The sequence below is a fragment of the Plutella xylostella genome, chromosome Z (assembly GCF_932276165.1).
Source record: "Plutella xylostella chromosome Z, ilPluXylo3.1, whole genome shotgun sequence".
Taxonomy (NCBI): Eukaryota; Metazoa; Arthropoda; class Insecta; order Lepidoptera; family Plutellidae; genus Plutella; species Plutella xylostella.
The window spans coordinates 4,480,548-4,494,977 of record NC_064012.1 but is presented as its reverse complement, the minus strand read 5'-3'; the positions used below and the strand labels follow the sequence as shown (position 1 = coordinate 4,494,977).

The 14,430-nt window shown below is 34.6% G+C and overlaps 1 long non-coding RNA gene and 1 pseudogene across 1 annotated transcript; both read left to right on the top strand.

The window, feature by feature from the left end:
- Nucleotides 1–8,759: 8,759 nt before the first annotated feature.
- On the top strand, nucleotides 8,760–9,708 carry LOC125491231. Its single transcript, XR_007268196.1, has 2 exons — nucleotides 8,760–8,940; nucleotides 9,028–9,708. It is a non-coding gene; the product is annotated as an uncharacterized LOC125491231 (long non-coding RNA).
- Nucleotides 9,709–10,900: 1,192 nt separating this feature from the next.
- On the top strand, nucleotides 10,901–13,733 carry LOC125491281 (annotated as a pseudogene).
- Nucleotides 13,734–14,430: the final 697 nt, after the last annotated feature.

Sequence of the window (14,430 nt, the reverse complement as noted above, 5' to 3'; positions counted from 1 at the left end):
AAACCGGGGGTAAATAACCTATACTTATTTAAATAAAAGAGGAAAAATGGCATCACACCAAAACATAGTACATTTTTCTATAACATTTTCACAATATTGTTTTTTTTTTGACATTTTTATGTTTTTCGAAATCATAATGAGCTACACAGAAAAGTGCTTTCGCCTTTTTTGAGAAATGCATCTGTATCTGCACTTGTGCCATGCATTTTCCTGTTATTTCATTATTCTTTCTTAAATATTTACAAATAGATTTTTCACTAGAAAGGCATTTAATTTCAATGCTATAAAGATCATTTTCAACATCAGGTGATGCTCCCATGATAGGACATAACGGATTCAATAATATCCCACATTTATATATCTTAATTTTCTTAATATTTTCCACTGCCCTAATCACTTCATTCTCCAACAATCTTCCTTTTTTTCATGGCATCGGTATCCTTTAATTTTGAGGCTCCCATGATGGCTTCCATCAAAGATCCATCCAATGTTTTGCAATGTGCAGCCTCATATGCTTTGGAGGCTGTTATTCTTGCGTACCTGAGCTCATGCCATAAAGAACAGTTGCTTTGTTCTACAGTTGCAATTGCAGCATCTTCGCATGCTTTAATATCCATTGATAGCTTGCAAAACTCAATGAACTATTGTGCATTTTCTGGTCTCTTTGGTACACTACTTACCAAACGATGGATGGACATTTTTTCACAATTGCTTGGCTCCTTAAAATATTCCATGAGTTGGTTATCTGTATCACCAACTTCCTTGCTGACTTTTATAACAACAGTTAAAAAACTTTCTTGTGAAGTCTCTGTTGACACAAGTTTTGGCTTCTTGGGTGCATTGCAAATGTCTTTTGCTTTAATAAATTTTAAACTTGTTCCAACTGAAGACAACTTTGTTTTTTTCCAGTAGCAATCCACACTAGTGGACGGTGGGTCTTCAATACGCCTATGCAGCCAGGCTTAGAAGGCAAGGGCATGCTTACAGCCTCCTGAAAAATAAAACAAAAAACAATGGTGGAACCCATTGAAGATCTTAACTCCCTATATCCAAAGCTTGGACATTTCCCCATCATGCTGGTACGTCATGAGCTAATCGCAGTCCCCTGCTGGCCATAGCTCTCTCCCAAGGAACGCCACTGGACTGCACTGATTAAAGACTTTTGTCTTTAGACTTTGTGGTATGGGTGACAAGAAGACAGTTCAGCAATGTCTCACCTTTATGTGCTGCACAATCTTCGCATTGAACGGACAAGAATCTTCTGCCTCATTACAAGTAAGGGTTACAGCATAACACTTTTGACGAACATTATGTTCAGTTGTAATCCGAGCTTTCACTGTACATATGCCCTCCTCTCGTTTAACTTGAACATATCCGACTGCGGAATCACCATATGATTCTCTCTGTGATCTATAAAAACATATATAACCAAAATGAATCTTATTTCATTGTGCTCAGGATCTTAAAATAGAATACAATAGGTTCATGCTCCTTAATTTGCAATAAAAGGAAAAATTATACATTAACTTATTATTAAATATAGTAGGTACAAAAAGGCGGCCTTGTTTAAAGCAATTTCGACCAGACAACATTAAATAATTCTTAAGTGTTTTCAAACAATGTTGATTTCTTTTTCGGTAGATGGTGGTAAGTTATTTTATTAGTTTTAGGTTATGTTGCTTAAATATTTAAAATTATACCAGAAATTATGTTAAAATTAATAGTTAAAATAAAAATTATATGTTATGTAATACGTAATTACCGTAAAGCTTTCACTCCTTTGATTTCAACAGACGTGAAATTTGGATTTGATGTTAAATATGTGGACATCATGAAAACGTGAACTTTTGGCAAATTGTCTGACTGCGCCTTCACAAAACCTCTTTCAGTCATTTTCTTAAATTAGTGTTTTAACTATTTAGAAAACAAATGTAATTTTCAGAATACAACAGAAATGAACAGAGCTGACTGAATCACATCACAACGAACGCGCAACGTGATGAACGTGATCACAACCAGTCTGGCGAAAGACAGTCTGGAAATAATGAAGTATGGAACGCGTACTTAAAATAATGGCGAGCACGACTGTCATAGATATTTATGCTTTTGTCATCTGTCAGTGTCAGTCAGTCAACAGTTATGTTTGAAAAATAATTTTTAAATCATAATTGGACGTAGTTACGCAGAAAGGACTCAACCCACACAAACCTAGTTCTGAGATATAGACGTTTAAAGTTCTAATCGGTATTCTTCAGCAATGAAAAGCATCTTATATGTGGAAATTATCTTAAATTATGCATATTTATTGTTATTTTACTATTGCAAATCTTGGTGTAGCTATAACGAATATTTATTGAGTTATTAATGAAAATATGCACTTGGATCCTTTCTCCTAAATTGCTTTTTCTATGCAAGCAGGGAAATTCAACGTTTCGCAGAAAGAATCCAACCAAATATTTATTTTTATAAAATATTTTTTTAAATAACAATATGGTTTTTAAAGTAAAATATTTATATTGTAGACACAAGACATTACTTTTTTACACAAAATAAAAATTATATATTAAAAGTAAACCTATTATTAAATAATTTATATTGAAACGTAATCAGAAACAACATTTCACATCTATATAAAAATCTAACCGGAACTGTATTCCCAAGCGCAAAACTCTGGATCAACTTAACCGATTTGGATATTTTTTTTACAAAAAAGAAGCCTACGTTTTTAGTGAGTATCTACGACCCGTTTATATCCCATAATTTTCAGGATAAAGCATTTTGACGGAAAGCAAACCTCATAGAAAAAAGTTGGGCATGAATAAAATTCTAACCGGAAATGTGTTCCCAAGAGCAAAACTCTGGATCAACCTAACCGATTTTGATATATTTTTTTACGAAATGGAAGCCCACTTTTTTAGTAAGTGTCTACGACCCGTATTTATCCCATAATTTTCAGGATAAAGCATTATGAACATAAGCAAACCTCAAAGGATAAAGTTGGACATAAATAAAATTCTCTTTTACTCTAACTTCACTTCATCATCCTCGGTATATTGCAACTATCCTCCTTTTTATGCCTCCGTAGGATATCCGTCGTTCCCTGTGCTTACCATACGATCGCTGAAAAGTGGGATTTCAGCGATCGTATGGTCCGTATCACTTTGACTTTACTTTGCGGTTGGATATTAAAATTTATGTCGAGATGCAGAATAATTATAAATCTCATAATCATCAACCATCATCACGACCAGTCACATCTCCACTGCCGGGGCATGGGTCTCCTTTCAATGAAGGAAGGGGTTAGGCCTAGTGCACTACTCTGTCCCAGTGTGGGTTAGTGGACCCCAACATAAGCAAGCTTGTGCTGACAGAGTTGACGGGTAATTGAGCAACCCGACTGTCAGATGTTTTCAAGCCGCCCGAAGGTCTCTGACTAGGCTTAACGACTGCTATCGATTTTATTATAATCATAATGATTACGATTATGCTTCTAGACATACATCAAGATCTGGATATACAAGATGCTCCTGGTTTATTGAATCTGCATCCAACTCCTCAGATGCAGACTGGTTTAGATCTTTAAAAACTTCGGCAATGTGGTCATACCATCTTACAAGTCGGTCTTCCATAGTAACAAGGAGATATCCTGGGGTTTGTTGCAAAGTTTATTTGATTCTTTCTATAGATCCTTCATGGCAGCCGCTGTTTGTTTTCTCCAAGATATAGAATCAGACTAACAGCGTTGGTCCTTTTTTAAATTACGTTTGATATTTTGTTCACAAAGAAAATACTCGTACGCAACTCGTGCTTCTTTAGAATGGTAGTCTAGTTCGATGTTAAGTCTTCCTTGGAGAGTTGATCATATGCCATGTTCCTTTAGACATCCATTCTTTCTTTAAGTGTTCCTTGTGCCTTATTATTTCTTTGCAACTTTTTTAAAACATGTCTTTAATGCCAGTGCAGTTATCTTTGATTGAGGCCCGTCGCCCACACTTAGTAGGTTGATGGTATTTGTTGTGGATCTGGATACTAAGTTATCTTCTGACTTCTGGGTCCTGCAGCTTATTTACAGCGACATCTTTGGCAGATCTTGTGGCCTGCTTCTGAGCTCCCGCTATCGTCAAGCAGATTTTTCCCACGACTAAGTGGTGATCACTCTTGACTTTAGCAACCCTTCTTAAGTATTTCTAACATCTAGAAGTGAATGTCTTCATTTTCGAATAATCAAAATGTGGTCGATTTGGTTCCCGGTCCGACAGTCGTGTGAGAACCAAGTCACATTGTGACATTCCTTTGGAGTTACCACCACCGAAAATTAGCCATTAACAATCCTTAGGCATCGTCGCTCGCTTATCAAATCTGGCGTAACTTGTATGAATCTGATAGATGTTTGAGAGTCGCGCGACGCTGCTTATGGATTGTTAATTGCTAATGTGACTTGCCCACACTAACATACGGTGCCGATACATGGACGATGACCAACGAAACTGTGCACCGAATCAGAGTTCCACAAAGAGCTATAGAGCGAGCCATGTTAAGTATTTAGCTTAGACGTATTCCCAACGTGGTGATCCGTCAAAAGAGGAAAGTGTTATACGTCGGTATGCGGGTCGCCGAACTGAAATGGGAGTGGCAGGATACTTGGCTCGTGGGGGGACGGAAGGTGGAAAAATGCGGTGACAGAATAGTGGCCAAGAGACGGAACAAAAACAGTTTGAATCCTTTCTGCCAAATAAAATTTGAACTGTTAATTAAAAACTTATATTCTATGAAACAACTCAGACAGTTTGAGTCCTTTCTGCTAAATACAAATTGACTTCTTTCAATCAATAAGTATTTCGCTAAAAGGACTCAAGACGGTTTGAGTCCTTTCTGCTAAATACAAATTGTTTTTTTTTCAATGAATAAGTATTTCTCTAAAACGACTCAGACGGGTTGAGTCCTTTCTGCTAAATACAAATTGTCTTTTTTTAATGAATACGTATTTCTCTAAAACGACTCAGAGCGCTTGAGTCTTTTATGAAAAACTAAATTTTTCATGGTTTCATAGGAAATGCGTTTCTGTAAAAGGACTCAAACAGTTTGAGTCCTTTATGTGAAACTAAAAAATGTGTGTTTCATACAATGTGGGTTGGTCCCCCACATCAAAAAAGTATGTTGTAGTTGGTTTTTTACTGTGTTTGTTTTCTTGACAGGTAGACCCTACATTAAATAGCATGTTCTAGTATATAACTCAATTTTGACGAAGTTGTGGATTGAGGCCTTTCTGCGTAACTACGTCCAATTAAAGAATGGCGAAATCTGACCCGCTTTGCGTAAGTTAGCAGCCACCAACCAAACCTATTTTAAGTTATTGATAAAAATGTCTAATATCAGGGAAAAATATTTAAAAAAATCTAAACCATGGGGTTCTTGAGATATAAGGGTTCAAAAGTTAATTAATAAATTTTTATTTTTATATAGTTTTAGTTATGTACATAGGTTTAGTTTGTATAATATATAGGTAGTTTAGTTTGTAACATTATTTATTATTAGGCTTAAGTTACTTTGATTTGAAATATTATATATGCAATTTTGTTTGTTTTACAATTTCTGCAGCGTCGTAATAAAATGAAGATTTATGATAGTTTTTTCGTTATAGGTATATGATTTTGATGAATATTACACGGAAAATAAGTTTTATAATGTAAATCATGGGATTACCAATACATAGTGCATCGCAAAATGTATTACATGATTTTATTTATGCAAATAATATTATAATTATTTTTGCACATTTCACACTCAGAAACCTATGTTTATAAAGAGACGAATTTCAAAAATTATTTTATTCTATTCAAGTTCCCGTTATCCCGGAGTAAAATAGAATACTTTTTATCCAGGAATCCCCACGGGAACACATTTAAAAACAATTTTTAGCTCGAGGGTAACATCTATTACAGTAGAAAGACTTGATCTTTTAGCACTTATATCTTCGTTCTCCCATGCCTCATAATAATAAAATTAATACCAGTATATGCTGTAGTCACGGACTACACGTAAGTGTATGTTTCATCAATGGCCGCTCTGGGTCATGGCGCCATAGAGAAATGGCCATTCTCCTTTGGATTTAATAGTTATTTATATATTATTATTATTGTGAATATATGTGTAGTATTTGTGTGGAGGTACCGATTAGTGTTTCGTGATATTATTGATAAATAAATAAATAAATAAAATAAATATGTGGGGACATCTCACACACGGCCATCCGACCCCAAGCTAGGCAGGACCTGTGTTATGGGTGTCGGACAGCTGATATATCTACACAAATACATAGATAGATAGATACTAAATATAAATATCAACACCCAAGACCCGAGTGCAAATATCTGTGTTTAAACAAATATCTGCCCCAGCCGGGAATCGAACCCGGGACCTTCAGCTCAGTAGTCAGGGTCACTAACCACTGCGCCATTCGGTCGTCATAGTAATTATGTTTTATAAAACTTGTGAAATATGTGGTTTAAGAGCCGGTCGTATAGATGGCCAAAAGAGAATTTTCATGGCCAAATTTCCACTGGATGAGGAAAGGTAAGCTACAATTAAATAAACAGCATAGGATTTTCATTATTTAAATTAAAAAATGAAAAACTAATAAAATAACTGGGGGTTCAATATAACCAACAATAGTGCATGAATGTTTTTTTTATCGATATCGATATTTTTATTTATCATTAATTAGTTCCTGGATTTGGATCTCCATACAAATATTGCCAGTCACGTGACTTTTAACTAATATACTTTAATAATATTCAATTGTTTAATAATAATGATAAAAACGTTTTTTGCATATGTAAACAATGGGTTAAGATGACCGGTAAAGAGGATCTGGCTTACGTGCCCATTGAAAAGCTACATCAACTTAAACAAATTTGTGGCAATCATTTTCTTCCACAACATTTAAAGAAAAAGGGAACACAATTGAAAAAAAAAGCAATTCCATGTGTGGGACTTACTGCAGAGCCATTGGCAGATGAGCTCTTAATTGGATTTCCACTACATGTAGATAAAACAATAACTTCTGATCGTATTATTGAGATAACAGGTATTTTTATATGAAAATGTCTAGCTTATATTTGCCTGGTTTTATAAAAAAACTACACTACTCTAACATAATGAATTACAATTTGCAGAGCCATCTTTTGATATATCTATTGATCATAATTACTGCACTCCTAAGATTGATAAATGTGGTCAGTTTTCAGTATATTTAAATCACTTAGGGTGGCTTTTATCAAAGTGATAAATGTATTTAACTTTTTATTTAAACACAATTTGAAATAAAATTTCGTAAAACATCTTTTACCACGACTTAAATATGATTAGTAATCTGTTAAACCTAAATGCGGTCAAATGGCTATTTAACTTTACTCAACTTTACTAAACACATTTATCTACTACGCATGTCATGGCGTCAGTCGCGGCGAACAGCTGACCGACCGGCTGTCAAGAGAACTTTTCCATTTCTAGCATTTTTTCTCAGTGATATCTGGGTTCCGCTCATGTCGCATAATCTTTATTGACCAAAACTCATTTCGCATAACTTGTATGGTCTAAACTTTTTTGGCCGAACCATCACTTTGCCAAGACTTATGTGGCATAAAGCTCGTTTCGTCTAAAACTCTTTAGGCACAATCTTTAAACACCTAAGTTTCGTTTGCTCAAATTTATGTTCGTCTATACCTATGTATAATCTTGTTTCTCCTAATGTTATCTTAATAAATAATATATTAAGTATGTAGTAAATGTACAAATTGTGGTATTTTTCTCCTACATCCCGAAAATCACGATATTTTATGATCAAAAAATCGAAAGTTAACGACCAATATAATTATTACAAACCCCATGAGATCGAAACCTAAAAATAGGTGCGACGACGACCAAAGCGAGGAGGAGCGTGTTAGGTGCACATGTTCATCAGAATCAAAGCGGAGCGCAGCGAAGCGGAGCGGAGCGTTTTCCAAACAGCGGAAACAATACAAGGTACCAGTTTGCGCTATGTAGGGAGACGCTCCGTCAAAGTTAAAGCCAAACGAATATTATTACTTTGTATAAACCTATGCCATAGCATTATTAGGCTATTCAAGATTTGGCCATACCATTATTAGGCTAAACAATGTTATGCGAAATAACTTTTTACTAAACGAGATTTATGCCATACGATTTTCGGCGTAACGAGACTTTGACCAAACGTTACTATGCAATAAGAGATTAGGCAAATAAATCTTATGCCAAAAAAGGTAGAACCGTGATATCTACCTAGTTGTTGTCTGTGAGAGATTCAGAGGTCATTGTTCAGAGGTTATGTTGAGGTTATCTAATAAATAATGGATTTGTGGGATATTTTGTTTGATGACGATGATGAACAATTACTTCTCTATATGAATAGACCTCGCTCATTACGCTATATTGCAGAAAGAACTAACTTATATTTGAGACAGTACCGGATAAAAAAATTGTTATGAGATTTCGTTTGACAAAACAAACTGTATCGCTATTCTATTCTATTATATTCTCTGTGGGGGTGTAAGTACCTGCACCTGGCTCTCTCGAGTGGAACCTTTGTGCATATCCCCAAGGTCTAAACTGCCTTCCTAAGCTTGGACCATTTCCCACCACCCTGGTCCACTGCGGGTTGGTGGGTTCTCATATTATTATCTAGATGTGCTAGATCTAGATATGCAGGTATCCTCACGATGTTTTCCTTCACCGTAAGAGCGATGATATACATTGTACTTAAGTTAAAAGAACTCATTGGTACATGTCAGCGCCGGGATTCGAAACCCGCATCTCTGGCGTGAGAAGCGGGCGCTTACCCGACTGAGCTACCACCGCTCGCTAAACTGTATCGCTTCTACTACAAGAAATTCAACATCATCTTGAATTTATTTCCACCAGGTAAGTAGCTAAGGTATTGAAATAATAAAGTTATCTGACTACATAATTATCTTATACTTTTATTTATACCTATAATTATTGTTACAGAAATAATGCAGTTACTCCAATGAACCAGTTGTTTTGCACACTCCGATATTATGCAACTGGCAGTCAGTTAATTACTTGTGGAGATGTGATAGGTGTGGAAGAACCAACAGCTTGCAGAATCATTCATAGAGTTACTCATGCAATAGCATTATTGTATAAAATATACATTAAATCTCCTGATACCATTCAGGAACAACGTTTTTTTGCTCTCTATAATGTGGAAGTATGGTTCCATCCAATACATTGCACAATAAATCTTGTTCTTCCCTTGTAAAATTAGGGGCACGAACACGAGAAGAAGCTGCTTGACTATTCATTTTACTTTGAAATCACAACAACAAATAAATACAAACACCACCACGCTGTGAAAGCCGAAATAAGTTTTGTTTTTAAATAAGTAGTGTTATTTTCTCTATGTTTGAAATTGATAGATTGACTCCGTTTTACGCTGAGTCGTTTCGAATGTTCAATAAAAAATATGAAGTCTCTCATTAAAAGATGTGGAACTGAACGTAAATAACAAATTGCAGGATGCTAAACGCATTTAACTAAATAGTAATCAAAAGACCATGGTGAATTATGAAGCTAAACATGTTTAGGATAAAATTGTTTAGTGCATTAAACGAAATTAGCTAAATGAATTTATGTAGTATTTAAATAGAAGTTCGTAACAGCCACCCTGTATAACATTAAATATTCAACACTAAATTTGTTTTTATATTGGTATTTTAGAATAATTTAGATTTTTTTATTTTATGAATTTTATTGGTCTGGTTTTAGTGTGTATTTTTTGTTTTAATGTTACAGTACCCTCAACATCGACTGCTGAAAAATCGCAATTTATAAAAACGTCAACAAAAAGAAAGTTTGACTGTTTAACCCATGGTAATAATTTCGTATATTTTGCCAAATTATATAGTTTTTTAGGGTTCCGTACCTCAAAATGAAAAAAGGAACCCTTATAGGATAACTTTGTTGTGCGTCTGTCTGTCTGTCTGTCACCACACTTTTTCTCAGAAACGGGTTAAGATATCAAGCTAATATTTCGCATAGTTATATATTTACTTTAATTATTTTTTGTGCCCACACAATTAAACCGGGGATGATTTTTTTTATCCCGCTGTTTTGATGGTGTGAGGTATCGTTGGTATATAGGTCTTTCAAAAATATGATAAGTGTGCTTAACCATTTTTTGATTCAGTGATTGGTTTACGAAATATTAGGCTTCAAAGTACTAATTTTTTACAGTTCCTTCATCTTCGGCTACTGAAATAACATCTGCAGCCATAACTATGACAACCGAACAATTTTCAAGTGAAAAAAGGATGAGACTTAGTCCAAGTATGGTTTAACCACTTTTGAATAAGTATAATATATTTTTTTTTCATAATTATTAAGTACGTTTTTTTTTATTACAGCTCCTTCATTGTTAAATATTGAAATATCATCAATTTCAATATCTAAGACAAAAGGACAATTTTTACGCGAAGAAAACATAAGTCTTAGCACGAGTAAGTTTGGTTATCATATGTTATTATAGTTAAATGGTTAAGAATAAATGATATTTTGTATGTAAAATTTAATATTTTTTTTACAGTTCCTTCATCATCAAATATTGAAATAACATCAGTTGAAACTGATGAACTTGCACACGAAAAAAATATAAGACCTAGCCAAAGTAAGTTTTAAAGCATATATCTGGCAAAAGTGCTTAGAGTTTCAATATATTTTTCGGTGGTAATTATATTTAATCTCACATTTTTTACAGTTCCTTTGTCTTCGACTACCGAAATAACAAAAGTTAAAAAACCTAAGAAGATAAAGAAAAAATGTACTTCAAATATTGAACCTACATCACCTGGAAAGAAAAAAATATTGGTTAAATTGAAAAAATACAAAACTGCGATGAAAGATCTTCGGAAAAAAGTGAAACAGATTGAAAGCATATCCTCGACTGTTTTGAAAAGTCTGATAGAATCGACTATAAAAAATGAAAAACGTAAATCAAAAGGGCGTCGCTGGTCAAAATTGAATAAAATTGTAGCACTTGCTCTGTATAAAACATCTCCTAAAGCATATAGATATTTGAGTCAACTCCTCTCAATGCCAAGTGTGCGGACGCTACAAACTATTTTGGAGACTATGAAATTAGAACCTGGCATAGATCCTAATATTATAACACATTTAAAATCAAATGCTGAAAAATTGAAAGAAGATGATAAAATATGTGTCATACTGTTTGATGAAATTGCATTGAAACGTCGACTCATGTACAATATTTCTGCAGATAAAATAGATGGCTATGTGGATTTGGGCAACGAAGGTGGTCGTTCTGCAAAAATTGCAGTCCACGCTCTCGTGTTTATGCTTCAAGGCATACGAAAAAAAATGAAGCAGCCTATCGCACATTACTTCGTGAGTGGGACTATTGAAACAGAAAAATTATGTGTCATTATCAAAACGGTTATAAGAATGATGACTGCATCTGGTTACAAAATTATAGCTACCGTTTGCGATCAAGGACCTACCAACGTAGGAGCACTAAATTTATTGAAAAAGTTCTCTCCGGTCTCAGTAGAGTCAAATTATTTTTTTATTAGATAATGAAAAAGTATTCATAATATACGATGTCCCACACCTTTTCAAGTCCATTCGAAACAATTTCCTGTAAGCCGGTGAATTGCTTATGGATGGCAAAACTGCTAAATGGCAACACCTTATAAATCTGGAGGAGAAGAACCTGACGACCTTGCACTTTAAGAAAATAACAAAATTACACGTGGCCCCAAAGTACAGGTCAAAAATGAGGGTAAAGTTGGCTGCCCAAATATTAAGCAATACGGTGGCTGCCGTACTAAAATTACAAGCTGAGAGTATTCAAAATAAACAAGAAAGTGTCGCAATTTTACAAACAGCTGAAGTTGTGGAACTGTTGGATCGCCTGTTTGATGCCACGAACGGACCAGGATCTAACAAAGACATTAAAAAAAACTACCGACAAAATGTTTCGAAAAATAGTTTCCATCATCAATTTTGCCAAGATTGTAAACAAAAATTAAAAACCCTACAGTTTCTGAAGTCCGACAGTCAAATAAGACTGCGAAATGTTAGATGTGTGAATGGGTATATAATTACGATAACATCTCTCCAAGATATCTGGAAGATTGTCTCTGAAAAATTCAAATACTTGAATTTGCGCCAGCTGAATCAAGATGCATTGGAGAATTTATTTGGTATTATAAGGCAGCATAGTCCGACCAATAGAAATCCTACCTGTCACCACTTCGTATCTGCGTTGAAGTCATCAATATTAACGCGCCTCAGTACTCCTAAAGGTAAGGGGTCAAATTGCAAACAGGACAACAATGAAATCTTATTTGATTTTCAAGAGGTGATTTTTTCTAACCAATCTGTAAAAGTAAGATCTACAGATGACATCGGCGCGCCGACCACAAGTTTCGAAGATAATGATCATCCGGTCCTGCATATCCCTGAAATAGAAAGTTTGGAGGATCAGGATGAAGGTTTGGAGCAAACTTTCAAAACTTTTGAAAAACAGCCAACTGTTTACGTTGCAGGGTATTTGGCTTCAGTCATACTTAAAGACACAGATTGTGAAGATTGCATAAAATGTATGAAAGTTCTTAATCCTAAGCCAAATTCATATTACAATTATATCGCCTTAAGAGAATGGTGGCCAGATAAAACTTCTCTAACGTATCCAACATTGCAACTCTGCCAAACGATAGACGTTGCAACAGCGACATTTGAACGAGAAGTAAAACCAATCATTTACATAAAGGACATATGTAAATTTGCGAAGACTGTCATACTATCTTCTGCTGATTTTTCTTGGCTTTGTCAAGTTCATAATAATAAAATGATTGATATCCTGTTGCGCCGTGTAAGTCACTTACTAATACGTAACGAATGCGGAATTTATAACAGATCACTGGCATTATCCGAAGAAACTTCGGCAGACAATGAAAAAAAGGCACAACAACAGAGCATAGGAAAATAATTATTTTTGTACATTATTGTACAAAAATAATTATTTTCCTATTATATATGTTTTTGTCTATTATATAGGTTTTATAATAAATAAATATAATAAGATTTTTCCAGTTTTATTCTCTTTTAACATTATATCATAGCACTTACGTCCACAGAAAGTCTCGAGTTTATTTTATGCATTATATTTTTTGTGTTCCAATAGGAATATAACATAACGTTGAACCGAGACTTAAAGTTGGTGTAAATGTGTGAGACAGAAATCTAAGAATGAAATAAGAGTAATAAGTACATACACTCGCACTTTTTTTTTACTATCTATCGATATCGATAAAAAATATCCGTAAGAAGTACATCACTATTTCAGCGAGGCTATGTTGGCAGTTTTGTACGTCATAATTTTTGTTTTGTTGGTACCCTGTGTTAGTACGCGTCTAATACAAGTATTTTTTTTTCTTTTTTTCCCTTGTACTCCCGTCTCTTAAAACGTAGTGTTCTTTTCTCTATGATCACAACGAGCATCAGAAACACTCGGTGACATTAACATTTCTTAGTTTACACTTGACATTTGGACTGGCTGGATTTCAAATGGACGAGTTTTTCTTCGCAAGGATGAAGGATACAAGTATATCCTTGTTAAAAATGAGACCAGCCTCTATCCAGAGCACATCAACGATGAAGATGAACCGAAATAGATATTATAGCATAGTTTGTTTCGTGTGCTTAACTTATCTTATACCTAAAGTTCTTAACTCACATATAAAAATGTATACAAACACTAACACAACCTGTAACCGTAGTCCTACTCGTAACCTAACTGAGAACAGAAGCCATGCCGCTGAAGCGTCGATTGCCGATCTCTCCTCTATGCAGATATATGACATAAAAAACGCCAAAGATACCCCTAAAATACCAAAACTTCACCTGACTAAACCGCTCCACTTTTGTGTGCCACCAACCTTAATAATTTCTAATGGCTAGTCAAATTGAACTTCTAAATGAAATTGATAGTACTGAACTTTATTTTAACATTAAAACATTTTACCCTGAAAAATGCAAAGATAACCTAGGAAATGTTACCTCCCAACTTACTGTGCTCAACCAAAATATTCGCAGCATAAATAAAAACTTCGATGTTTTTGAAGTTTTCCTATCGAGACTGAACTTTTTTCCGGATATAATTGTCTTAACAGAATGTTTTCTTAGTGATAAAACCCCAAACTACAATATTCCTGGTTATAACTGTCATTATTCTAAACACTTCCTTAACAAGAATGATGGTCTTGTAATATTTACCAGGGACAACCTTCTGGTTAATATCATAGAACCTCCTTTCAACGAGTCCAATTGCCTAGTAATTAACGTAGGAACAGAACTGACTCTAATTGCCAT